Below are 27,908 nucleotides of genomic sequence, written 5' to 3'. Positions count from 1 at the left end.
CTCAGTCGGTTGTAAAACCAATCGCAAGAGAGTTTGAGAACGGGCAATAAGTGCAGCATCACATGAAAACAAAAATAATTAGAAGACAAATCATTCTAGGTTGCCTTTGACAAGACCAAGGAAATGATAAACATGTTTCACAAAGAACTATTCTAATGTCTATTATAACGATGAAAACTAACAGCTGAAACCATTTACTTACATTCTGGGCCTCAGAAGAACGTAGTGCTCACGTTTTAGGTCGAGTTTTGAATTGAATTGAATTGAATTGAATAAATTTTATTATGCATGTATGCATACATACAAGGAATTTGTCTTGGTGCTCCACTCACAAGTAACAACATGACATACAGTAAACAATTAAGAATAAAACATTATCATTTAAACATGTGAAGAATGAAATAAAATACCAGAGCAAAAGTACCAGGGCGGAACGGTGGCACAGCGGTAGAGTTGCTGCCTTACAGCGAATGCAGCGCCGGAGACTCGGGTTCGATCCTGACTGCAGGTGCCGTCGGTACGGAGTTTGTACGTTCTCCCCGTGACCTGCGTGGGTTTTCTCGAGATCTTTGGTTTCCTCCCACACTCCAAAGACGCACAGGTATGTAGGTTAATTGGCTGGGCAAATGTAAAAATTGTCTCTAGTGAGTGTAGGATAGTGTTAATGTGCGGGGATCGCTGGGCGGCGCGGACCTGGTGGGCCGAAGGGCCTGTTTCCGCACTGTATCTCTAAATCTGAATCTAAAAAAATCAAACGGAGGCTACAGACTTTTGGTTGTTGAGCAGAGCTACTGCTCGTGGAAAAAAGCTGTTTTTATGTCTGACTGTGGCGGCTTTGACAGTCCGGAGACGCCTTCCAGAGGGAAGTTCAGGTTCTTCATCAAGGTTGTTCAGGTCCAAAACGAGCCAGATGTAGAAACCAAGAGTAAATGAAGAAGATATTAAACTGAATTCCTTGAACGATACCAGAGCCTTTCATTGACAGTACGCACTTCGTTTAGATGAGAGGTACATTGTTAAACTTGATGGGTGCAAATCATCTTTCTCTTTGCTCAACAGGAATGGCAGCATCATTGTGGATCACGAGGTCATTCTCTACGTGAACACTTCGGATGCAGTTTCTCATAATTTTCTCAATAAAACAGTCGAAGAAATTAAAACATCTCTTAAAAACACAACTTCAGGTAGAAATTAAACTCAAATCCCCAAATTAACACTAAACAAGTTTTATGAAAACAAGTTATTCACATAACCCTGAATTTTAAATTTCAGGCAACAACACTGGATTTGATTTTGACCCTTCCTCTGTCGTGGTGAAAGAACCTGTTCTCACTGGTAAGTCACGCAGTTTATTGTTTTGTTACTGCTTAATTAATGTATTTTGGGGAACGGATATAAATCCACACTGATCAGCCAAAACATTATGACCAGATGAGCCAAAACATTATGACCACCTGCCTGATATGCTGTTGGTCCTCTGTGTGCAGCCCCATACGTAGCAGGGTGCGATGCACTGTGTATTGTGACACATTCCTCTCATGACCACCATTAAAATTTTCTGAGACTTGTGCCACAGTAGACCCTCTGTCGGTTCGGACCAGACGGGATAGCCTTTGTTGCCCTCGCACACCGATGAGCCTTGGGCGCCCAACACCCTGTCACCGGTTTGTGGTTTGTCCCTCCTCGGATCACTGTCAGTGGGTACTCACCACTGCTGACCGGGAGCACCCCACAAACCTTGCTGTTTGAGAGATACTCTGACCCAGCCGTCTGGCCATAACAATTTGGCCCTTGTCAAAGTCGCTCAGGTCTTTACTCCTGTCCATTTCTCCTGCGTCCAACACGTCAACCTCAAGAACTGTCTGTCCACTTGCTGCCTAATATATCCCACCCCTTAGACAGGTGCCATTGTGACAAGATAATCAATGTTATTCACTTCGCCTGTCAGTGGTCATAATGTTTTAGCTGATCCAAGTAAATCTATATATGCACCTACCTCTCTGTTCATAAATTTTGAACTTTGCAGCAGAAATGTCAGTAAGCAATGAACTGGCATGTTAGATTATTTATAAATCATCTAAAGGGGACATAAGATACTTTTTAAACCTGTGAGATGTTGCAAATGCACTGTCTGCAAGGTTGGCAGAAATAGAAACTGCAAAAGAAAATGGGATAAATAGCTAAAAAGGAAACTTTGTACCCATAGAGGAAGAGGCAGCAAGTGAGACTACAGTATATCCCCATATAATGGCTGTTCAGGTCATGGAAATTCAGAAATAACTGCCAATATAATTGAGATACAGAATAAAAACTCACTCATTGAATTTATGCGTTAAAAAAACTATGTAAACACAGACTGAACTGGTTTCTCAAGGACGTTGACTGCAGGTGCCATTTCACAAAGGCAGAGATTCACCTGCACCTCCTCCAACCTCATCTATTGTATCGCTGTTCCAGATGTCAACTTCTCTACATCGGCGAGACCAAGCGCGGGCTCGGCGGTTATTTCGCTCAGTACCTTCGCTCAGTCCGCCTTAACCAACCTGATCTCCCGGTGGCTCAGCACTTCAACTCCCCCTCCCATTCAAACAGACCTTTCTGTCCTGGGGCGACTCCATTGTCATAGTGAGGCCCAGTGCAAATTGGAGGAACAGCATCTTATATTTTGCTTGGGCAGTTGACACCCCAGCGGTATGAACATTGACTTCTTTAACTTCAGGTAATTCCTCTGTCCCTCTCTTTCCCCTCCCCTTTCCCAGTTCTCCCACTAGTCTTCCTGACTCCTACTACATCCTATCTTTGTCCCGCCCCCTCCCCTGACAACAGTCTGAAGAAGGGTCTCGACCCGAAACGTCACCCATTCCTTCTCTCCCGAGATGTTGCCTGACCCGCTGAGTTACTCCAGCATTTTGTGTCTACCTTCAGTTCACAAAGGGAGGTCACTTAAGTGATTTGCTTTGAAAACTGACAAGGTAAACTCTTCTATTGATGCTTGTAGAACTTTATCAAAGATATGTACCATTCATTTCCTACTAATTAAAACAACAACCCTTTCTATTTTGCCTACAATATAATTAGAATAATAATTTCTCCCCCATGAACGAAGGCTTTGCCTTGCACACCTAGTCCATCGTTGAATAAATTGTTTGATCACCTCTGGTCTAAAATGGTTTAAGTATGCTGTCAGTTAAGATCAGTACTATTCCCAGTTAACTCACACATGATTTCCCAATAGGGTTGCCAACTATCTCACTCCCAAATACGGGACAAGGTGACGTCACCGCCCTGCGCCCCACGTGACCTCATCCAGCCAGCGGCCACGTGCTCTCGCTCCACCAATGGTGTCCGCCTGGGCCGGGAGGTGGGTTGCTACGCGACCTCCGTTAGTCCAACACAGTCGGCCCTGCTCCCCGAACACACTCCGTTAGCCGACACTGTCCTGGCCTACGGCGGCCCCCTGGCCTACAGTGTCTGGGCCTACAGTGTCTGGGCCGACGGAGGTCCCTGGGCCTACAGTGTCCGGGCCTACAGCGCCCCCGGACCTAGTACGGGACAAGGGCGCTCCCATACGGGACAAACCAATTTAGCCCAAAATACGGATGTCCTGGCTAATACGGGACAGTTGGCAACCTTATTTCCCAATTAATATTACTTTCTTAAATCTTGGAATAATCATATTAAATCTCAATAAAATAGCCAAATAAATTCATCACAGTGAGAAATGTGGAATCCGCTGTGGTGGGTGTTTATGTTAAATGTTATTTTATGTGGCTGTGTGTCTTGTTGCTTTTCACTTAATATAGTTGTATGGTAACTCAAATTTCACTGTACCTTAATTGGCACATGTGACAATAAATTGATCTTGATCTCTTGATCTTGAAAGTTGTTTTGTACATTTACAAACCTGTAGCGGAGAAACCTCGTACATAAGCAAGTCACACACACAAAGACTGTGGTACAATTTCCCAGTACAAACTCACATGGAAGTACTGATAATTTTTCAAAATTGGGAAGTTGAAAGTAACAAACTGTGTAGAACGACGTGGGCAATTGTCGCACGACATGAAATAAAATTCTAATTGAAGTTTGATAATAACTTGAACTTTTTTATACCCTTGACAGCGGATTGTGCTTCAAAGGTTCCAGTGAAACTAAAGCAGTATTATAAACTGGTTGTGATTGGTGAGAAGACAATTTGTGCTTCAGTCTGTAATTCGGCAAGGAAGGACTCAATGAAATGTGGAAATGGAATGTGTGGAATGAAAAGTCATGGACCCAATTGCTAGTAAGATTTCACAATTAACTAAATGTTGTTCTCTGAATATTTTTATACCTTTGTGGCCATGTTATAGATATGATGAGGGAGTGCTGCATGGTGGAGACAACTACCTTTAGAATTACCTTTACACCTTTCTGTCCTGGGCCTCCTCCATTGTCAGATTGAGGCCCAGCGCAAATTGGAGGAACAGCACCTCATATTTCGCTTGGGCAGTTTACACCCCAGCAGTATGAACATTGACTTCTCCAACTTCGGATAGTTCCTGCTTTCCCTCTCTATACCCTCCCCTTCCCAGTTCTCCCACCAGTCTTCCTGTCTCCGACTACATTCTCTCTTTGTCCCGCCCTCTCCCCTGACATCAGTGTGAAGAAGGGTCTTGACCCAAAACGTCACCCATTCCTTCTCTCCCGAGTTGCTGCCTGACCCGCTGAGTTACTCCAGCATTTTGTGTCTACCTACCTTTAGAATTAGGTCTTAATTAAGGTCCTCTCCGCTCTTTTAGAAATATTCCATTGCGCACTGCTTCAAAACAGAGGGAGTTCTCCTCAGTGTGTTGGCCAATATTTGTGTCTCAACCCAAAATCACTGGAAGAGATCAGTTGATCATGAGGTTATGTTTGTGATAGCTTATTCTTTCCTTTTAGCATATATTTGCATTTTTGTTGCATCTTGCCTTAATATCAAACTTGGTGTCAACATTCACTGTGATCATGGCTGATCATCCACAATCAGTACCCCGTACCTGCCTGGAGTACTATGTGCAGTTTTAGTTTCCAAATTTGAGGAAGGACATTCTTGCTATTGAGGGAGTGCAGCTTAGGTTCACTAGGTTAATTCCTGGAATGGCGGGACTGTCATATGTTGAAAGACTTGAGCGACTGGGCTTGTGTACACTGGTATTTAGAAGGATGAGAGGGGATCTTATTGAAACATATATGATTATTATGGGATTGGTCACGCAAATAAGGGACAAAGGTTGACATCACCGCCCCGCCATTGGTGGAGTGTGAGCACGTGGCCTCAGGCTGGGTGAGGTCACGTGGGGCGCAGGATGGTGACGTTACCTTGCCCCGTATTTGGGAGTAGGGAGGTTAACAACCCTATTAACAGGGCCATGTTCATTGATCATGTCGACATTTTGGGGAAATATGGTGCCTTTCGTAGGGAGACTGTGGCCTCAAGTGTCCACTCTAACTTCCTGATGGAGTCATAGAATCTTAGAGTCACATAACTCGTCTCTTCGGCCCAACTTGTCCATACCGACAATGATGTCCAAACTGAGCTAGTCCTGTTTACCTATATTTGGCCCATATCTCTCTACATAAAGTCCAACCCTGCCCAATCTCTCCCTTTACCTCAGACCCTTGAGTCCTGGCAACACCCTTGTAAATCTGTAGGAAAGAACTGCAAATGCTGGTTTAAATCAAAGGCAGACACAAAATGCTGGATTAACTCAGCGGGTCAGGCAGCATCTCTGGAGAGAAGGAATAAGTGACCTTTCAGTCTGAAGAAGGGTCTAGACCTGAAACTTCACCCATTCCTTTTCTCCCAAGATGCTGCCTGACCTGCTGAGTTACTCCAGCATTTTGTGTCAACCTTCACTGTCCACGATACCATTTATTTTGGTATCATCTGCAAACTTAATTATCCCTAATTAAGCCATTCTCATTCACATCTATATACTAAAACCCTCGTTTGTTCATGAACTACAGCCAAAACGGTACACGAAAACGTGACAATTTTAGGCCCACCTTACTCACCATCGTCCCTTTGGTGCTAATGGATGATATTTCATTGAAATCGGTGTCATATTTTTAAAGTTATTCACATTTTAAAGTTCAAATCTATCTCCCAGGAAGGGAGGGGGTGGAGGGAGCGGGGGGGGGAGGGAGAGAAGGGGAGAAGGGAGGATAAGGGGGGTTGAGGGGGATGGAGTGAGGGGGGAGAGCGAGGGGAAGGGGGCTGGGGGTGGGGGAAGGGAAGGGGGTATAAGGAGGGGAGGGGAGTGGGGGAGGGGAGGAGAGAGAAGGGGGGAGGGGGAAGGGGGGAGGGGGGAGGGGGAAGGGGGGAGGAGAGGGTGCTGCACCAATGCAGGAGAGGTTTGGGTCCACTTGGTCTAGTCCAAAGATACTAGAGGAGCAAGATGAACCACTCCGTCAAAATCACCCATACTGGTGCAGTACGCAAAGGAGCGTAACATCTGCCATTTTAGTAGGCAAAACCCGCCGTCCGCTATGCCTCTCGCAGTGTAATCAGTGTTTTGGAGGAACAGTATGTGTGATGATACCATAAAAATGCAGAATATATCTCATCTACCAATTCACAGATTTTTGTTATTTTTCTTTTTAAATGTTTCTGCAAGTTTCTGCCTACTAAAATAGCGCCGTGATATACTACGGGTTTTATGGCCGAGTGGTCTATTTTGCTCTGCTCTGTTATCTTTGGTCTGGTCATTTATATAGATGTGAATGGGAATGGCTTCATTGGGCCTAGAGATGATATAAATGTGACCGTAATTATTTTATCTCTTCACTTTCTTCCAGTTGTGATGTGTCACAAGACTACTGGCACTATGGTGAATACTGCAATCGTACAATTCATAAAAAAGGCTTCATTGCTGGTTTATCAGTAACACTTATTATCCTTCTACTTGGCCTGTTGGCTCTTGTGATCTACAATGTGAAGTTTCGCAAGAGCATTAAACGAACACAAACCAAAAGGTGCGTTAAAATATATCCATATTTATTATATTTTTATGTATCATCTATATATAATTTTTCTAAAATAAAGTTTTCATCCAAGAGGCTGTGAGCATAGCAAACTCAACTCCCAAAAGAATGAAGACAAAAACCTCCAAAACTTAAAATTTTTACTTGAAGTACAGTAATTTTCTAGGTGCCTTCTATACTGTAAACATCTGTGATTCTCTGACTTTTAAAGAGACTCGAACATTCAAACATCGATCGACCTTGGTACCTTTACATGTCTTTGTAAAAATACATCAATTAGATCTCAAAGAAAGCTTTATTGAAAAATGAATTTAGTGGAAAGGAATGGCCTGCTGAGAAAAAGTAACACAGGCTAGTCCACTAACCACTGGATCTCAGAAGACTTGGGTAACTTGATGACATATAAGACACTGAAGAATCTTGACAGGGTGAATGTGAGAAAATCTGTACGGCACGGTGGCACAGTGATAGAGTCACTGCCTTACAGCGAATGCAGTGCCGGAGACCCGACTACAGGTCTTGCCTGTACGGAGTTTGCACGTTCTCCCCGTGACCTGCGTGGGTATTCTCCGAGATCTTCAGTTTCTTCCCACACTCCATAGACTTACAGGTTTATAGGTTAATTGGCTTGGTAAATGTTTAAAAAAATTGTCCGTAGTGTGTGTAGGGTAGTGTTAATGTGTGGGGACCGCTGGTTGGCGCGGACCCGGTGGGCCTGTTTCCGCGCTGTATCTCTAAACTAAACTCAACTAAAAAATATAGAATTAGGGCTCACTGACCAAAAATAAGGATTGCTCATTTACAACATGTTTTGTTTCAAGGTGAGTCTTTTCCTCCAAGGACTACAGAAACAAAGTTTTTAATGTTTTATGCAGCAGGTGGATGTATTCTTGATAAGCAAAGGAGTGAATGTTTTTATGGTATAAATGGGAAGGTAATGTTGAGGCTACAATCAGGATGACCATGATTTGGCAGGCAGGTTTACTAGTGCTACACGTGTGGGTTTAAACTAAGTAGTGGGGGGGAGGGGTTGACAAATTGGGAATATCACGATGGAGTTAAAGGGGAAGCGAATACAGGAGAAATCGCAAAGGACTCTCGAATAAATGGGAAGGGAAGTTCTAGATGGGATAAGAGAGTAAGGTCAGGGCCAATTGCGACCGGTGTGAGAAGGGAGGTGAATACCAAAGTTAAAGTGTTGTATTTAAATGCGCAAAGTATAAAAAATAAAGTGGATGAGCTTGACGCTCAGTTAGACATTGGCAAGTATGATGTTGTGGGAATTACAGAGACATGGCTACAAGAGGACCAGGGCTGGGAACTGAATATTCAGGGGTACACAACGTATAGAAAAGACAGACAGGTGGGCAGAGGGGGTGGGAGTCGCTCTGTTGGTAAGGAATGATATTCACTCCCTTGCAAGGGGTGACAGTAGAATCAGGAGATGTAGAATCAGTATGGATAGAAATGAGGAATTGTAAGGATAAAAAGACCCTAATGGGAGTTATCTACAAGCCCCCAAACAGTAGCCTCGACATAGGGTGCATGTTGAATCAAGAGCTAAAATTGGCATGTCGCAAATATAATGCTACGGTGTTTATGGGAGATTTCAACATGCAGGTAGACTGGGAAAATCAGGTTGGTAATGGACCTCAGGAAAGAGACTTTGTGGAGTGCCTCCGAGATGGATTCTTAGAACAGCTTGAACTGGAGCCTACCAGGGAGAAGGCAATTCTGGATTTAGTGTTTTGTAATGAACCTGATCTGATAAGGGGACTCAAGGTAAAAGAGCCATTAGGAGGCAGTGATCATAATATGATAACTTTTACTCTACAAATTGAGAGGGAGAAGGGAAAAATCGGAAGTGTCCGTATTAAAGTATAGCAAAGGGGATTACAGAGGCATGAGGCAGGAGCTGGCCAGATTTGACTGGAAGGAGGTCCTAGCAGGAAAATGGTGGAACAGCAATGGCAGGTATTCCTGGGAATAATGCAGAAGTTGCAGGATCAATTTATCCCAAAGAGGAGGAAAGATTCTAAGGGGAGTAAGAGGCACCCGTGGCTTTACGAAGGGGAAATCATGCTTGGCTAATCTTCTGGAAATTGTTGAGGATGTAACAAGGAAAATTGACATCGGAGAGCCGGTGGATGTGGTGTACCTCGACTTTCAGAACGCCTTCGACAAGGTCCCACATAGGAGATTAGTGGACAAAATTAGAGCACATGGTATTGGGGTAGGGTACTGACATGGATAGAAAATTGGTTGACAGACAGAAAGGAAAGAGTGGGGATAAATGGGTCCCTTTCAGAATGGCAGGCAGTAACTAGTGGGGTACCGCAAGGCTCAGTGCTGGGACCGCAGCTATTTACAATATACATTAATGACTTGGATGAAGGGATTAAAAGTACCATTAGCAAATTTGCAGATGATACAAAGCTGGGTGGTAGTGTGAACTGTGAGGAAGATGCTATGAGGTTGCAGGGTGACTTGGACAGGTTGTGTGAGTGGGCGGATGCATGGCAGATGCAGTTTAATGTGGATAAGTGTGAGGTTATCCACTTTGGTGGTAAGAATAGGAAGGCAGATTGCTATCTGAATGGTGTCAAGTTAGGAAAAGGGGACATACAACGAGATTTGGGTGTCCTAGTGCATCAGTACTGAAAGGAAGCATGCAGGCAGTGAAGAAAGCCAATGGAATGTTGGCCTTCATAACAAGAGGAGTTGAGTATAGGAGCAAAGAGGTCCTTCTGCAGTTGTACAAGGCCCTAGTGAGACCGCACCTGGAGTACTATGTGCAGTTTTGGTCTCCAAATTTGAGGAAGGATATTGTTGCTATTGAGGGCGTGCAGCATAGGTTTACTAGGTTAATTCCCGGAATGGCGGGACTGTCATATGTTGAAAGACTGGAGCGACTAGGCTTGTATACACTGGAATTTAGAAAGATGAGAGGAGATCTTATCGAAACGTATAAGATTATTAAGGGGTTGGACACGTTAGAGGCAGGAAACACGTTCCCAATGTTGGGGGAATCCAGAACCAGGAGCCACAGTTTGAGAATAAGGGGTAGGCCATTTAGAACAGAGATGAGGATTTTTTTTCTTCAGTCAGAGTTGTAAATCTGTGGAATTCTCTGCCTCAGAAGGCAGTGGAGGCCAATTCTCAGAATGCATTCAAGAGAGAGCTGGATAAAGCTCCTAAGGATAGCGGAGTCAGGGGGTATGGGGAGAAGGCAGGAACGGGGTACCGATTGAGAATGATCAACCATGATCACATTGAATGGTGGTGCTGGCTTGAAGGGCCGAATGGCCTACTGCTGCACCTATTGTCTATTGTCTATTGATTTATTTAAAGGTAGACACAAAATGCTGGAGTAACTCAGCGGGTCAGGCAGCTTCTCGGGAGAGAAGGAATGGGTGACGTTTCGGGTCAAGAACCTTCTTCAGAAACGTCACCCATTCCTTCTCTCCCGAGATGCTGCCTGACCCGTTGAGCTACTCCAGCATTTTGTGTCTACCTTCGATTTAAACCAGCATCTGCAGTTTTTTCCTAGTAAATAATGATTTATTTGAATATCATGAATGTTCGGGACTCCCCGAACATCGGGAACATGTTTCCTGCCTCTAGGGTGATGAAGTTCTTTGGATAGTAAAGAAATAGGGTGCAATCGCATTAATGTAGGGATATGCAGCTGTTTTAAAAGGTCAGTTATATTGAATGTAGAACACACACAAGGGTCAGATAAACTAATCCTGCTTCGAGAAGAACAAAGCTTTCTATTACAGGGTGGGGTTATTTTTTGCTTCTGAGTTGGAATTTCAGGACTTTGGATCAATGTTACTGTAAATGTGACAATCTAGGTCCTCATTAGTGAATTTCTGGAGGTGAATGTTGTTTTCATGGCTGGCTGCCCTTACACATCTGATTGATATATATTGTTGAATAATATAATTATACTAGACCAAGTGGACCCGTTGGGCCCAAACCTCTCCTCTCCTCCCTCCCTCCCCTTTCCCCCTCCTCCTCCACTCCCCCTCCCTCCCTTCTTCCCCACCCCCCCTTCCCACCCCACTCCATCCCCCTCAACTCCCCTTAACCTCCCCCTCTCCCTCCCCCCCCTCCCTCCCTCCCTAGGAGATAGATTTAAACTTTAAAATGTGAATAACTTAAAAAATATAAAACCGATTTCAATGAAACGTCTTCCATTAGCAAAGGGACGACAGTGAGTAAGGTGGGCCTAAAATTGTCACGCTATCGTGTACTGTTTTGGCTGTAGTTCAGGAACAAACAAGAGTTTTAGTACATTGATGGTATATTGCTGAACGCACCACAGCCATTTTCCACATCATGATGCACAGAGATTCTATTTCAGCAGGTATTCTCTCTTATATATAAATATTTCTCAACCAACATTACTAAAATAATAATCACTACAGTTGCTGAGGAATCTTGCAAAATGCAAATTCCCTGATATATGTCCTACATTGGAATTGGTGACTAAGTTTCAAAAGTACTAGAGTTCTTTCATACAATATACAGTGATGCTGAATTGTAAATCATATGTTCTTTGCAAATAATTTATACTTCCCTAAATCGCTGCCTCTTGTGTCTTTTATAGAGAAGACGAGCAAATGAAAGAAATAGTGGAGAAGTGGGAAGAAGATGATTGGGAATGGCACAGTCCTGGTTCTATTATTATCAACAACAGGGCCACCGATATGTTTGGTCGTAATGCTACTAATGCTATGAATTAATGCTATCTTTGGTGGTAAGGCTAATGCTAATGCTATGAATGTACAAAGTTATAAAACAACAAAACCACAATTTTACATGAGTTGGTTCTTATAGAAAATCGTGGGAGTTAATGTATTTCCTTTATCATGTATCTGTACACTGTGAATGGCTTGATTGAAATCATATATTATCTTTCCGCTGGCTGGTTAGCCAGTAACAAAGTTTTTTCACTGTACCTTGAGTCATTCGCGGCGTGACTCGCGAATGGCCAGCTTGGCCAGGCCCTGGAGCTAAACCCAACCAGGACAACTTCAGCCCCCCCCACCCTCTCACCAACCTTTCTGTTGGTGGGTCAGACACAACATGGCACAGTCCAATACTATCCCATCAACCCGTCATCAGCAAAGGTTTCCTACTATATTTGGATCCTGTAATTTTGGAAGTTGGCCGAGAATGCAAGATTGTTCAATTTCAAGGAGATTTCCAAGTTAATTGTGCGTGTCACTTTGATAAGAACAATTCTTTGCGTTTCTGGGCAGGCAAATCCATGATCATCCATTGGTTACAGCTAAGATATTTATCGTTCATATCTTCACTTCAAGCGGCGTAGAAATGCAAAAATGCATGAATAATGGGATCAATAACATAGAAAATTGATGAAGGCTTCCTTACAGGTACAGCAGGCAGTCTTCTAGTGCAGCGCCATCTGGGTTAGTTGAACGGTAGCCCCAGGTGGTGCTGTGGCAATTAAAGTCTCCAGCGTACATGCAGGGCCAACCAAAGGCGGGGATGGAGTCTTTGTGAAGCCTGGTAGAAGGTGGCTTGTATACATTGATGACAGTGACACCTTCGACTTGCGTTGCCGCCCATTCCACGTCAGTCAGGAGGGGACGTTGCAATCGCTTTCCATTTTGCTGCGTTCCATACCAGCAAGCTAGACGCCACCGTCAACGACACCATGTGGATCATCACTGGCTGCCTACACCCTACTACGACGGATCTCCTGCCGGTGCTCGCAGGTATCGCACCCGCCAAGTTTCGCAGAATTCTTCACTCATAGGCTGGTGTGCAAGGCCCCATCACCCGCCAAATCTCGTCACCCTTTCTCCCATCATGCAGCGACCCTCTGTGGCTCTGGATTCAACATACTAGGAGCATGGAGAACCAGCTGGGAACAGACATCGCCACCTCGTTGAAGGTACACAACGACCTGCTTCTCGCCATCGACACCGGCGACTGTGCAATCCTGCTCCTTCTCGACCTCAGCGCAGCGTTCGATACAGTGGACCACACCATCCTTATTGACCGTCTCCGGTACGCGGTTGGCATTGATGGCACTGCCCTGAGCTGGTTCGCTTCGTACCTCAAAGATAGGAGTTTCGCCATCAACATAGGCAGTTATTCCTCTGCTCCAGCTAGCCTCTCCTGCGGAGTTCCACAAGTCTCCATCCTCGGCCCCATTCTCTTCTCTCTATACATGCTCCCCCTTGGCCAAATCATTCAAAGGCACGGCATTTCTTTCCACTGCTATGCCGATGACACTCAGCTTTACCTCCCCTTGAAACCCAACAACCAGTCAAATTTAAACAACCTCTTACACTGCCTTGAGGACATAAAATGTTGGATGGCACAGAACTTCCTCCAATTAAATGAGAGCAAGTCTGAGGTCATCCTATTCGGCCCCCCCGACTCCATCAAATCGATAACAGGCAATCTTGGAAGTCTATCCTGCCTAGTCAAACCGCATGTCAAAAACCTCGGCATGATATTTGACTCTGCATTAAAATTTGATAAGCAAGTCAACGCTGTGGTAAAAGCCAGCTTCTTCCAACTTCGAACCATAGCTAAAATCAAACCTTTCCTCCAATTCGACGACACAGAAAAAATCATTCACGCTTTTATTTCCTCCCGCCTAGACTACTGCAACTCCCTATACACTGGGATCAGCCAATCTTCCCTGTCCCGCCTGCAACTGGTCCAAAACGCCGCAGCGAGACTCCTGACGGGTACCCGTAAAAGGGACCACATCACCCCGATTCTGGCCTCTCTCCACTGGCTCCCTGTACGGTACAGAATCAACTTCAAGCTCCTCCTATTCACGTATAAAGCCCTAAATGGACATTCCCCCCCCTACATCAAAAATCTTCTAACCCCCCTCTCTAATTCCAGGTCCCTCAGGTCGGCCGACTTGGGGCTACTCACTATCCCGCGGTCTAGGCTTAAGCTCAGGGGTGACCGCGCTTTTGCGGTTGCAGCTCCTAGACTGTGGAACAGCATCCCTCTCCCCATCAGAACTGCCCCCTCCATCGACTCCTTTAAGTCCAGGCTCAAAACCTATTTCTACTCCCTAGCGTTTGAGGCTCATTGAGGAGGCGCTGTGAACTGTTTGCGTGCTACTGTATGTTTCATTTTTTTCCTTAGTACCTAATCAGATGTACAGCACTTTGGTCAACGTGGGTTGTTTTTAAATGTGCTATACAAATAAAATTGACTTGACTTGTCTTGACTTGACCTCCTCAATTCACTATCGCACCGAACACCACAGAACCACCCGGCTCGGACATGCCCCGCAAAGAGTTGGTCGCCCTGAATCGGCTTCGCACAGGGGTCGGCCGGTTCAATGCCAACATGCATCGTTGGGGGTTACGTCCATCAGCAGCCTGCGTGTGTGGAGCAGACCAGCAAACAGGGCAGTGTGGCGGCGCCTGGGGATTAGGCCACTCCCTGGGTCATCCCCCTCGGCACGGAGTGGACAGGGCTGGGGAGGGATCTGGAGCTACGGGGTTTTCCTGAAGGGGCTAGAGTGAACTCGTGCGGGAAACTGAAGGGAGTGAATGTTCTGATGCTTCATTAAAATTACTGTTAATCCTTACCTGGCGTCTTGCCTGATTCCTGCTGCGTCCAGACGCACTACAGCAGCACGTCATTTTCGACTGCACTGTCCTCCGTCCTCCTGGTGGAGGGGTAGACCTCACGGCCCTTGACAACAGCACATTGCACTGGCTACAGCGCCTGGAGGGCGTTACATAATTTCTGCTGCCTCAAACGCAAGAAGAAGAGGCAGAAGGGCGCTGAAAAGATATGGTTTGTAACTTGCCGTAACCATTCGACAATCTTGTCTGCATCAGCCACATGCAAGACAGTGGGGCGATGACCAACAGCCAACATTCAGATCGGACATCTTCTGCCGAGTTATTTGGCAACACTGACTGCGATCAAAGAATATTGAAGACCAGACTTATTTTATCACAGCACATCAGACATGATCACGGGCATTTTTGCCGCACGATTAATAATTGGGATATTTGTGTGTGCAGAGAGTTAAGACCCTGTCCCACTTAGGCGATTTTTTTAGGCGACAGCTGGCGACTAGCCACACGGTCGCCAGGGTGTCACGTGTACAGCCATGAATCGTCTCCAAAGAGTCGTAGTGTGTTCCGGTCGCCGCTAGATTTTCAGAATGTTAGAAAATACCTCCCTTGTCCTGTATTAGATTTTTTATTTATTTTTTAATTTAGAGATACTGCACGGAAACAGGCCCTTCGGCCCACTGGGTCCGCGCCGCCCAGCGATCCCCGCATACTAACACTATCCTACACACACTAGGGACAATTTTTTTTAACATTTGACCAGCCAATTAACCTACATACCTGTACGTCTTTGGAGTGTGGGAGAAAACCGAAGATCTCAGAGAAAACCCACGCGGTCACGGGGAGAACGTACAAATTCCGTAAAGACAGCACCCGTAGTCAGGATCGAACCTGAGTCTCCGGCGCTGCATTCGCTGTAAGGCCCGGGGGTGAGCTGTAGGCCCGGATGCTGTAGGCCTGGACGCTGTAGGCCCAGGAGGCGCTGCAGGACCGGACACTGTAGGCCCCAATGCTGTGATTTTATTTCGGAGTCACGTGAGTGACTACGTGAAGACCCCGTCCAGCACGTATGCGCGACATTAGCGTTCATGCAGTGCACCCGCGACGAACGGGAGTTCAAGGTGCTCCCGCTACAAATTGAAAAGTCGGGCCGACAGGTAAGTTTTACCGTGGCCGTGAGTATTTTCTCTGTGGTCTGCTTTATGTTCCAGGAAAATGAGCAAGACCAGAGGGAAGAAATTTGCAGCTCGCCCCCGTTCGTCTTCCGTTGAGGAACGTTCTTTGGAGGGGGGGCAAGAGGCGGCAGCAATAACTACCGAGCCGAGCCCAGCACCGCTAGTGCAGCCTGAGCAGCGAGCTGTAGGTACCTGCAGCCAGAACCGGGCGGTAGTATCCGACGATTCGGATGAAGATGCCACACCGCTCGAGAGCGGCACTGGCAGCCGCCTAAGCCGAATGGAACGGCTTATGGAGCAAATGCTCCAGCGAGATCTGCTGAGAGAGCAGCAGCAGACTCGCCAAGGGAGCCCAGGCACTCCCGCAGTGCCCTTTACGGCACTGGCCATTACCTCACCTTCTTTTGAAGGCAGCATTGGCGACCAGGTCTGGGCTGGTCAACAAGAGGGGTTGTTGGCTGAAAATGTCCGGAGTACGCAGAGTGTACAGGATCAGGAAGAGCTGCTGGGTGTGGTCAACCGCTACGTGGTCATTCCACGAGGGGGTCGGCCTTTAGAGCCGAAACTTGCAGCCAGCATTGACCACCTGTCCTCAAAACCCCTACAAGAACGGGTGGTCAATGAGGCTCTTGAACTATATACAGCCCCAGAAAATTGTACATCATTGAATGTACCAGCTGTAAACAGCCAAATTTGGGGACATTTGGGGCAGAACATCAGGAACCTGGAGTTGAAGCTCCAGAAAATCCTTAAACTCCTGACTGCAGGGATGACATCATATGCTCGGTCCATTGATGGTGTGGACATCTCCACAAATCAGCAAGATACATTAGCTCTGCTGTGCACCACTCAATATCAGATAAACAATTTACGGAAGGAAATCATCAAGCCTGCCCTCAACCCTAAGTTTGCGGGACTTTGCAAAACACCGGGTTCAGAACCTCCAATTCTGCTTTTTGGAAAGGACCTTCCAAAAAAGGTGAAAGACCTAGAGGAAGAATCCAAGACCTTTGGTCTCGTGAGGGCAGGTTTGGGACCGAGCAGACCTAACAAACCCAGGCGGCAGTACCCCACGGCGTCCACCAGTCGTAGACCACCATATGGGACTGGTGAAAGCTCGGGGTCCGCAACCATTCCCCGTAAGCCTTTTTTAGGCCCGCGCCCAGAGCGGACCCCATGGAAAATGCGCCACCCCCAACAACATCAACGTCAACATCTACATCAACAGCAGCCCTCTACAGCCCAGCAGACACCTCATCGTCCAGCGAAGAGGCAGAAGTAGCACCAGTAACCATGGAGGTAGGTGGATCTGGTTCCTCTCAGCATATGAGCAGTAGGGGCTCTATACTATCAGGGGGGAGATTGCACTTGTTTTGGGATGCATGGGAAACCATCACTAATGACAAGTACATACTAAGCTGCATTCATGGCTATAAAATTGACTTTGTTCATGAAAACATTCCGCCAGTTCAGCATATACCCCAAAGGGTATTCACCCTCTCAGTCAAAGAGAAACAAGAGGGTCAAGCTGAACTTGTGAGGCTACTAGCAAAAGGTGTCATTGAAAGAACAAAACATGAACCTTTGGAATTTGTGTCTAATATTTTCACTAAAACTAAAAAAGATGGTGGATGTCGCATCATCATTGACTTAACTACGTTAAACGAGTCAGTTAAGTATACACATTTTAAGATGGAAACTTTTCAAACCGCCAGACTTTTGATTTCTAGAGGGTACTTTCTAGCAGGCATTGATTTAAAAGATGCCTACTACTCAGTACCCATACACAAGGAGCATCGTAAATACTTAAAGTTTATCTGGATGAAACAGCTATGGCAATTTAAAGCCTTACCAAATGGACTAACCTCCGCTCCAAGGTTGTTCACTAAAATCTTAAAACCCGCCTTGGCATTATTGAGGAAACAAAAGCATATAGTCATGGCGTACTTAGACGACATTTTAATAGTAGGGAAAACCTTGGAGACAGCTATTTTGGCAGTAGCAGCCACCAAACGTTTGTTTGAAACTTTGGGGTTTGTCATACATCCAGATAAATCCAATTTTACACCGTCCACTACCATGGACTATCTTGGATTTACGATTGATACTGTTCGCATGTTTGTAACTCTGCCGAAGGGGAAAGCATCAGAATTGGCACTATCATGCCACGAACTAATGCATAAACGTCAGCCAACCATACGGCAGGTAGCTAGAGTTATTGGTAAAATGGTAGCAGCTTTTCCAGCTGTACAATTTGGGCCTTTGCACTACCAAAATTTACAAAGAGCAAAAGTGCACGCACTAAAGCAAAACTCAGGTCACTTTGACCGAGCTATGGATTTAACTGCTGAATCCATTCCAGAGTTACAATGGTGGACAAGGAACATTAGGCTCAGTTCCAGTCCCATAATAATCACCAACCCAGTATTAACCATTCAAACGGATGCCAGTGCTTTGGGCTGGGGAGCAACTAACATGCAATCCAGCACAGGGGGCAGATGGACTAATTCTGAATCATCTTGCCTACAGACACGGGGTATCAACTATTTAGAAATGTTGGGTGCGTTTTATGGTTTAAAAGCATATTCATCTAATACGCATCATGCACATGTCCGGTTGCAATTAGATAATACCACGGTGGTGGCTTATATCAACCACATGGGTGGTGTAAAGTCGATATCGTGTGACAAATTGGTCAACCTAATCTGGCAATGGTGTGTCGAAAGACATACTTGGTTATCAGCAACTTACCTACCAGGTAAGCAAAATACAGTGGCAGACACCAGGTCACGCAAATTTAACGATAACATCGAATGGATGTTAAATCCCAAAGTATTTGCCGAAATTACAAAGCAATATGGCACACCAGATATCGATCTATTTGCATCCAGGCTGAATCACCAGGTACCAACGTATGTCGCTTGGGAACCAGACCCTGAGGCAGCAGCAGTTGATGCATTCACGCTGTATTGGGGGAAAATGTTCGTTTATGCTTTTCCTCCCTTCTGCCTCATCAGTCGGGTATTACGCAAGATTCAATTGGATTCCGCTTCAGGAATCTTGATAACACCCGACTGGTCTACACAGCCATGGTTCCCAGTGGCCCTCGACATGGCTGTCGAAACACCGTTGGAATTCCCCAGCAGTCCGGAATTATTAATCCACCCAGTGTCAGGCATTAGTCACCCGTGCCATGACAGAGTCAATCTCCTCGCTTGCAGATTCTAAAAAGACCTCTACTGGGCCTGGGACTGTCTGAGGACGCCATCAACATGATGACCGCATCCCACCGGGAGTCCACCAGGAGACAATACCTGACCAACATAAGGAAATGGGAACGGTATTGCTCCAAAACAGGAACTACCTACACTACAGCGACACCCACCAGTGTTGTGGAGTTCCTGGTTGGATTACATCGGGAAGGACTCAGCTACAGCGCCATAAATACAGCCAGGAGTGCGTTGTCAGCTTATTTGGTTCCAGCAGCAGGACAACTGGCTTTCGGGTCCCATCCACTAGTAATCAAAATCATGAGGGGCATTTTTAATACTAACTCCCCCAGACCAAGGTACACTCAGATCTGGGATGTCAGCATTGTGCTGACGTACCTTAGGGGATGGCCACCGCCCAGGGCACTCACGCTGGAACAACTTACACTGAAATCAGTCATGCTCATGGCACTAGTGTCAGCTCAAAGGGTACAGTCCCTCCACCTTCTGAGGCTGGACAGCATGACAGAGTCATTGGACTGTTTCACATTCCATATTCAGGGACTGGTCAAACAAACTAGACCAGGTACCACGCCTCCAGTCATGGAGTTCTGGGCATATTCATCTGACCCACGGCTGTGTGCCAAGACCCATCTCGCCAATTACATAGACACAACATACAACTTAAGAGGGAGAGAAAAAGCCTTATGGATAAGCCACAAGAAGCCTCATGGTCAGGTGACGAGCCAAACCATCTCAAGGTGGCTCAAGCAGGTGCTTAAGTCCGCGGGAGTCAATACTAATATTTACAAATCTCACTCCACCAGGGCTGCATCTACGTCGGCGGCTAGTCGAATGGACGTGCCTATGGACCATATTCTGGCCAGAGCAGGATGGTCCTCGGAAAGAACTTTCCAAAGGTTTTATAATAAGCCGCTGGCGCAACCTGCTACATTTGCAGACAGAATTTTAGAGTCTGCAGATAATATTTAATTTAAGCCCTGGGGAGCTCTCTGTTTTTTGTTGTCATTAATAAACCTTTTTTGTTCACAAACAGGTTCTTGATTGCGATAACATACTTCCTCCCTCTAAGGTCTTCAGACAGTGAGTGAAGCATGAGCTGGTACACGGTTCGGAATCACAGAGCTTTGAAGTCTTCACGTAGTCACTCACGTGACTCCGAAATAAAATAGTAAGATTAAACGAGAACTTACCAGTTCGAAGTTTGATCTGTATTTTATGAGGAGTTACGATGAGGGATTACGTGCCCTCCGCTCCCACCCTCTATTATACAGATCAACTGGTAATTAAGTTCTTATTTTTTCTTTACTATATTTATTTCAATCGTTGTGTTTTTTCTGTGAATCCACACCGCTGCTTTGAAGAATGTCGCGCATACGTGCTGGACGGGGTCTTCACGTAATCCCTCATCGTAACTCCTCATAAAATACAGATCAAACTTCGAACTGGTAAGTTCTCGTTTAATCTTACTATTATTTATTTTAAGAGTTATTTTGCTGCTTTCAAATTCCATTAGAATTATGTATATTTTCTTCATTATGTTTCCCCCCACCCTGTCCCCTCGAGAGGAGGAAGTCTATTGGAGGTCAATAGGGTTAGTAGACCAAGTGGACCCGTTGGGCCCAATCCTCTCCTGCATCGGTGCAGCACCTTCTCCTTCCCCCCTACCCTCCCCCTTCCTCTCCCCTCCCCTCCTCTCTCCCTCCCCCCCTCCCTCCCTCCCTCCCCCCCTCCCCCCACTCCATCTCCCTCCTCCTCCCTCCCTCCACCCCCTCCCCCTCCCTCCCCACCTCCTCTTCCCCCTCCCCTCCTCCCCTCCCCTCCACTTTCCTATCCTCCCCACTCCATCCCACTCAACCCCCCTTACCCCCCTCCCTCCTGCCTTCCCCTCCTCTCCCCCCACCCTGCCCTTCCCCCACTCCATCCCCCTCAACCCCCCCTTATCCCCTTCCCTCCTCCCCCTCCTCACCCACCTCCCTCCCTCCCCCCCTCCCTCCACCCCCCTTCCCCTCCCTAGGAGATAGATTTAAACTGTAACTTAAAAAATAGAACACTGACTTCAATGAAACTACTTCCTTTTGCACCAAAGGGATGACTTTGGTGAGTAATGTGGGCTTAAAATTGTCGTGCTATCGTGTACCGTTTTGGCTGTAGTTCAGGAACAAACAAACAAACAAACGAGTTTTAGTATATAGATATTCCATTGTAGTCGTCAGAATGAGTCACACCGTGGTCGTATGGATGGGTGTGACAGAGGGTCCAGTTTAGTTTAGTTCAGTTTAGTTTATTGTCACGTGTACCGAGGTACAGTGGAAAGCTTTTGTTGCCTGCTATCCAGTCAGTGGAAAGACAATACATGGGAATGTGATCACAGGACATCTATAAACTTGATTGGCTCCTTTCCTCGTTCGAGACCTAAACCCATTCGAACCCCTGGTCTGATTTTCAAATCAGTAACAGACAAACCTAGGACCTACTAAGACCGAAGGTGGACACAAAAGTCTGGAGTAACTCAGCGGGTCAGGCAGCATCTCGAGAGAGAGAAGGAATGGGTGACGTTTCGGGTCGAAACCCTTCCTCAGACTGATGTAGGAATAAAGGTGTAGACTTGTTTTCAAGAGAGAGTCAGATTTAACTCTTCGGGCTAAAGGAATCAAGGAACATGGGACGAAAGCAGGAACAGGGTATTGATTTTGGATGATCAGCCGTTACCATAATGGCGCTGGCTGGAATGCCCCTTTTTTCCTATGTTTTTATGACTATTTTCTAAATGGACAGTAGGAATAACGGTGTGGACACAAAATGCTGGAGTAACTCAGAGACCCGAAGGGCCTCGACCCGAAACGCCACCCATTCCTTCTCTCCCGAGATACTGCCCGACCCGCTGAGTTACTCCAGCATTTTGTGTCCACCTTCGGTGTAAAACAGCATCTGCAGTTCCTTCCTACACATCCTTCCTCGGATAAGGGGCCCAAAACTGCTCACAATGCTCCAAATGCGATCTGACCAGCGCTTGTAAAGCCTCAGCATTACATCATACGTGTCAGAAGGAACTGCAGATGAAACCTTGGATTAAACCGTAGACACAAAATGCTGGAGTAACTCAGAGACCCGGAGGGTCTTGACCCGAAATGTCACCCATTCCTTTCCTCCCGAGATGCAGCCTGACCTGCTGACCTGGGGAGGGGGGAGGGAAGGAGAGAGGGAGGGAGGGGGGAGGAGGGAGGAGGGAGGGGGGCGGACGGAGGGAAGGAGGGGGAGGAGGGGGAGGAGGGAGGGAAGGAGGGGGGGAGGGAAGGGGAGGGGGGAGGGAGGGGGAGGGGGGGAAGGAGAAGGTGCTGCACCAATGCAAGAGAGGTTTGGGCACAACGGGTCCACTTGGTCTAGTTATCACTATTTGTATTTCCAGCCAGCCTCTAGACATGATAATGTAAGTCCAGCAAAAGATAAATTTGCTGGAGGAACTCTGCAAGCCAAGCAGCATCAGTGGAAATGCAGGGATACGCGACATTTTGGGTCGAGACCCTGCATTGGGACCGGGATTGTAAAGCCAGTGTAAATCAGAGAAGAGGAGAGAAGAGCACAGAGCTGGTAGGTGAACTGGTGAACTAGGTGAGGAGACGGACAATGGGCAGATGGAGATCTGGATCAGGATCCAGTGGCATGAAGTCCAAGATGACCGGGGAGCCTTTTCTGCTGCAGCCTTCATCCATCTGCCTTCCCAGCCGTCGTGACGCTCCACTAAAGTCAGCCATCATCTTCCGCCTGTTCCACCGCTGAGGTCTTGGTTGGATCGCTCTTTGTCAGGGATCTCTCCCCCATCTTGACCTTACCGCCATGGGTGACCCTACCAGGAGCGTAGCTCCAGACGGCCTCGATCTCAGGATCTCAGGACCACACAAGCTTCTCCACCATGATAAGGTGACAATCCACGAAGATTAAATAGCACTCATTAAATATTGATCGGTGCTCAGGTAGTGAAAATGAAAGCTATGACCAGTGAAATTCTTATGCAACTCTTTCTCTGAGTTCAAAGCAGCGGCAAAGGAAATAAAAACATTAATTACTTGTGCTTTCTATTTCTTATCTACATTTTTTCATGGGATGACAAATTATTTCGGGAACAGAGGGCAAAGTCTAAAACATAATAGATTAAAAGCCACAAAGGACACGGGTGCAAGTCATTACAGCATCTAGCACATTTTTCCATTTTCACAACCAAGCTGCAGCAGACCCCTGGTCCTCAGTTTGACTTGCAGTTAGTTTTCACCTGTGACAGAGAAACACACTGGAGTTTTAGCCACTTCTTGTCTGTTGCGTCTGGGATTTTAAAATGAAAATAAAAAAATGGACAATCATTTTCTACTGTCTGCTTTTCGCAACATTTCGAGGTAAGTCTCATTATCATTTATTTTCCAAAAATATTTTTGTGAATTTTGCATTTTTATTTTCTGAAACCTGTGATGGTCATGCCTTACCATTTCATATAGAGATTCACACAGATCCAGGCACAGGGTGGAGGGAACAGTCTGACTCTTCCCCGATTACATTTTACCTCTGTTTATTCACAAAATGCTGGAGTAACTCAGCAGGTCAGGCAGCATCTCAGGAGAGAAGGAATGGGTGATGTTTCGGGTCGAGACCCTTCTTCAGACTGATGTCAGGGGGGCGGGCTCACAAAATGCTGATGTAACTCAGCAGGTCATCACAAAATGCTGGAGTCACTCAACACTTCCATCCCCCACAAGGATAGTCTTTAAGCCCTCCGTTTCTTCCTCGACCATAGAACCAGCCAATCCCCTGCCCCAACTCTTTTTACCTCTGTTTGTTGAGTTGTCACCTTCTCCTAGCTCACAATGATCTATCCTACATTTTCCTTGAACTGCATCTCCTTTCATGACTCATTTTCACACCTTGCCCTTCCGTATCTCTGTGTCTCCCTCTCCCCCGACTTTCAGTCGGAAGAAGGGTATTGACCTGAAATATCACCTATTTCTATCCAGAGATGCTGCCGTTCCCGCTGAGTTAAACCAGCGTTTTGTGTCTATCTGCAGGGGAGAGGGGATGGATGGATGAATAGGTTCATCCTGGATATACAGGAGGCTGCAAATTTTGCTTCTACCCATCCAAGCAAAATAGGAGAACTAGCTCCACTGGCTATTAGTAATACATTTGAAATGAAGCTGATGCTCCCACCACACTCCATTGGTATTCTGAAACGATATCATGTTTAAATTTAGAAAAAATTAGGAGTGATATTGTTGAAACCTCGATTAAATTTGATAGGACTTTGGGAAGCGTTATTCAATATTTTCACACAATATAAGTTGTTCCCTCTCCAGCCGTTATAATAATTTTTTACCTTTATTTGGAGGAACAGATTTAACGACAAACAGAGGTCTAAACTGTTGTTTTGGGGGTTTTTTTGCAGCCCAGATTCTGTTTTTTTTGGGTTTTTTTGTTTGTTTGCTTATTTTTTAGGGTTTTTTCCTTTTTATCTTTTTTTAAATATATATAATATAAGTTCTTTTTCAACCTTTTATCTATAATTGCATAGAGACTGGGAGGTCTATACCCTATATGTATTTTGAAACTGGATTTATATTAAGGCTACATTTGTTGTTAATGTAATCCTGATCCCTATGTATCAATATCACTGTTATGCTTATCATTTTTTTTGAAATTTAATAAAAAGATTTGAAGAGAGAGAGAAGCTGATGCATGAAACGGTTTGACTGTTTCACAATTGTGGGTTTTTCTCCGAGATCTTCGGTTTCCTCCCACACTCCAAAGACGTACAGGTATGTAGGTTAATTGGCTTGGTAAATGTAAAAATTGTCCCTAATGGGTATAGGATGACAATAGGGCAATAGACAATAGGTGCAGGAGTAGGCCATTCGGCCCTTTGAGCCAGCACCGCCATTCACTGTGATCATGGCTGATCATCCACAATCAGTAACCCGTTTCTGCCTTCTCCCCATATCCGTTGACTCCACTATCATTAAGAGCTCTATCTAACTCTCTTGAAAGCATCCAGTGAATTGGCCTCCACTGCCTTCTGAGGCAGAGTTCCACAGCTTCACAATTCTTTGAGTGAAAAGGTTTTTCCTCATCTCAGTTCTAAATGGCCTAGCCCTTATTCTTAAACTGTGGCCCCTGGTTCTGGACTCCCCCAACTTTGGGAACATGTTTCCTGCTTCTAGCGTGTCCAATCCCTTAATAATCTTACATGTTTCAATAAGATCCCCTCTCATCCTTCTAAATTCCAGAGTATACAAGCCCAGTCGCTCCAGTGTCCCAGAGGAAAACCCACGCAGGTCACAGGGAGAATGTGCAAACTCCGTTTAGACAGCATCCGTAGTCAGGATCGAATCCGGGTCTCACGTGCTGCAAGGCAGAAACTCTACCACAGCGCCACCGTGTTGCCCAGTGGGATGTCTTCAAGCCTGCTCCAACATTTAACAAGATCATGGCTAATCTGATTGTAAATTCATTACCATGTTCCCATCTATTGTTATCCGTAAATTTTCTTCAAAAGGTTTATGTTCACTGCACTTCAAGGAAATAAGTTCTAAAGATTCACAAGCAACTGGGAGAAAAGGTTTAACCCCATCTCTGTCTTAAAACAATGATATCTTACTTTTAGAAAAAATATCATCTCCACATCCCAATCACCAGTTCAAGATCTCTCAGGTTCTCCCTTCACTCTTCTAAACTCCAGCAGATACAAACCTAGCGAGTGCAACCTTTCTCTGAAGACAACCTGCTCTTTCTAGCTATTAGTCAGGAAAATCTCTGAACTGTGTGCAACACATTTACATTCTCCCTTAAATAAGGAAACCAATACTGTTTCAATGATGGCTTATTTAACAGAAGAATCACTAATATTTTACACTCATTTCCCCAAGGCGTAAATCCTCTTTTACAGTTACTGTACCTGCAATCAAGCCTTTTGCAAAACATGCACAATGAGACACAGATCCTTCAGACATTTCATAACTTGACTAAAAGAATAGTGGTGCAGAGGTCGAGTTGCTGCCACACAGCGAATGCAGCACCGGAGACCCGGGTTCCATCCCGACTACGGGTGCTGTCTGTACAGAGTTTGTACGTTCTCCCCGTGAACCGCGTGGGTTTTCTCCGAGTTCTTCGGCTTCCTCCGGCACTCCAAAGATGTAGGCATGCAGGTGCAGCAGGCAGTGAAGAAAGCGAATGGTATGTTGGCATTCATAGCGAGGGGATTTGAGTATAGGAGCAGGGAGGTTCTGCTGCAGTTGTACAGGGCATTGGTGAGACCACACCTGGAGTATTGCGTACAGTTTTGGTCTCCTAATCTGAGGAAAGACATTCTTGCCATAGAGGGAGTACAGAGAAGGTTCACCAGATTGATTCCTGGGATGGCAGGACTTTCATATGAAGAAAGACTGGATAGACTCGGCTTGTACTCGCTGGAATTTAGAAGATTGAGGGGGGATCTTATAGAAACTTACAAAATTCTTAAGGGGTTGGACAGGCTAGATGCAGGAAGATTGTTCCCGATGTTGGGGAAGTCCAGAACAAGGGGTCACAGATTAAGGATAAGGGGGAAGTCTTTTAGGACCGAGATGAGAAAGTTTTTTTTCACACAGAAAGTGGTGAATCTGTGGAATTCTCTGCCACAGAAGGTAGTTGAGGCCAGTTCATTGGCTATATTTAAGAGGGAGCTAGATGTGGCCCTTGTGACTAAAGGGATCAGGGGGTATGGAGAGAAGGCAGGTACGGGATACTGAGTTGGATGATCAGCCATGAACATATTGAATGGCGGTGCAGGCTCGAAGGGCCGAATGGCCTACTCCTGCACCTATTTTCTATATTTCTATGTTTCTATGTACAGGTTTGTAGGTTCATTGGCTTGGTAAATGTAAAAATTGTCCCTAGTGGGTGTAGGACAGTGTTAATGTGCGGGGATTGCTGGTCGGCGCGGACCCGGTGGGCCAAAAGGGCCTGTTTCCTTGCAGTATCTCTGAACTAAACTAAACTAATTGAGACTGAATTTTGCTAAAACACAAACATGAGTCACAATGACTCATGAAAATGTCAAGTATCTTATCCACTCAAAAGACAATGCTAAATTCTATCTCATTGTCGAATGCTGGATTATCAGGGCAAATATGGCCAATAGTTCATAGTGCAGTATTACACCCCTCAATCCTGTAGTTTCTACCCAACGGTAGTGGTGAGAAAAGGACTAGGCCAGCATGGTGGGGATCCACAGAAACAGTCCCTTCAGTGCACAATGTCTGTGCCAAAGTTGATGTCAACGTCAATTCTTACCTGCAAGCAAATAGAAACATAGAAAATAGGTGCAGGAGTAGGCCATTCGGCCCCTCGAGCCAGCACTGCTGCCCTGTCATATTCTACCATCTTAAACATTGCACATGCTTCCTTTATCTTTTTGCCCAAGTATATAACCTCTTTTAGTAATCCAAGGTTCCTTTACTTTGCCATCTTATCCCTCTTCCTCGGGAAGAAGGCAGGAGAATGGGGATTCGGATGGGGTTGAATGGCGGAGTAGAATCGATGGGCCTAATTCTGCTCTTATCACTTCTGAACGAATGACCTTATGACCTTACTGGAACATGCCAGTGCTGAACTTCTATCCACGAGCCTTTAAAAAGCTCCCAGATGTCAGATGTCAGTGGAGCCCAATTACAACTGCTCCCAGTGGTACCCTACTGCCTAATAATATAATTTGCCTTACTCCAATTTAGGACCTTCCCACAATGTCCAACCTTCTCTCTGTTCAGTACAATGTAAAAACTTATGGGGTTATGACCACTATCCCCAAAATGCTCCCCCACTATTTCGTTCAACACTGACCATAGAAAATGCACTAACCAATCCTGCAGTTGAAC

General features: G+C 45.7%; 1 long non-coding RNA gene across 1 annotated transcript; it reads left to right on the top strand.

Annotated features, from left to right (window-relative positions):
• The first annotated feature begins 1,299 nt into the window (after positions 1–1,299).
• LOC144609416 (uncharacterized) lies at positions 1,300–6,887 on the top strand. The gene is made up of 3 exons (XR_013549313.1): positions 1,300–1,335; positions 4,123–4,285; positions 6,823–6,887. It is a non-coding gene; the product is annotated as an uncharacterized LOC144609416 (long non-coding RNA).
• The last annotated feature ends 21,021 nt before the right edge of the window (positions 6,888–27,908 follow it).

The sequence above is a fragment of the Rhinoraja longicauda genome, chromosome 34 (assembly GCF_053455715.1).
Source record: "Rhinoraja longicauda isolate Sanriku21f chromosome 34, sRhiLon1.1, whole genome shotgun sequence".
Taxonomy (NCBI): Eukaryota; Metazoa; Chordata; class Chondrichthyes; order Rajiformes; family Arhynchobatidae; genus Rhinoraja; species Rhinoraja longicauda.
This window is presented reverse-complemented; position numbering and strand designations above follow the sequence as displayed.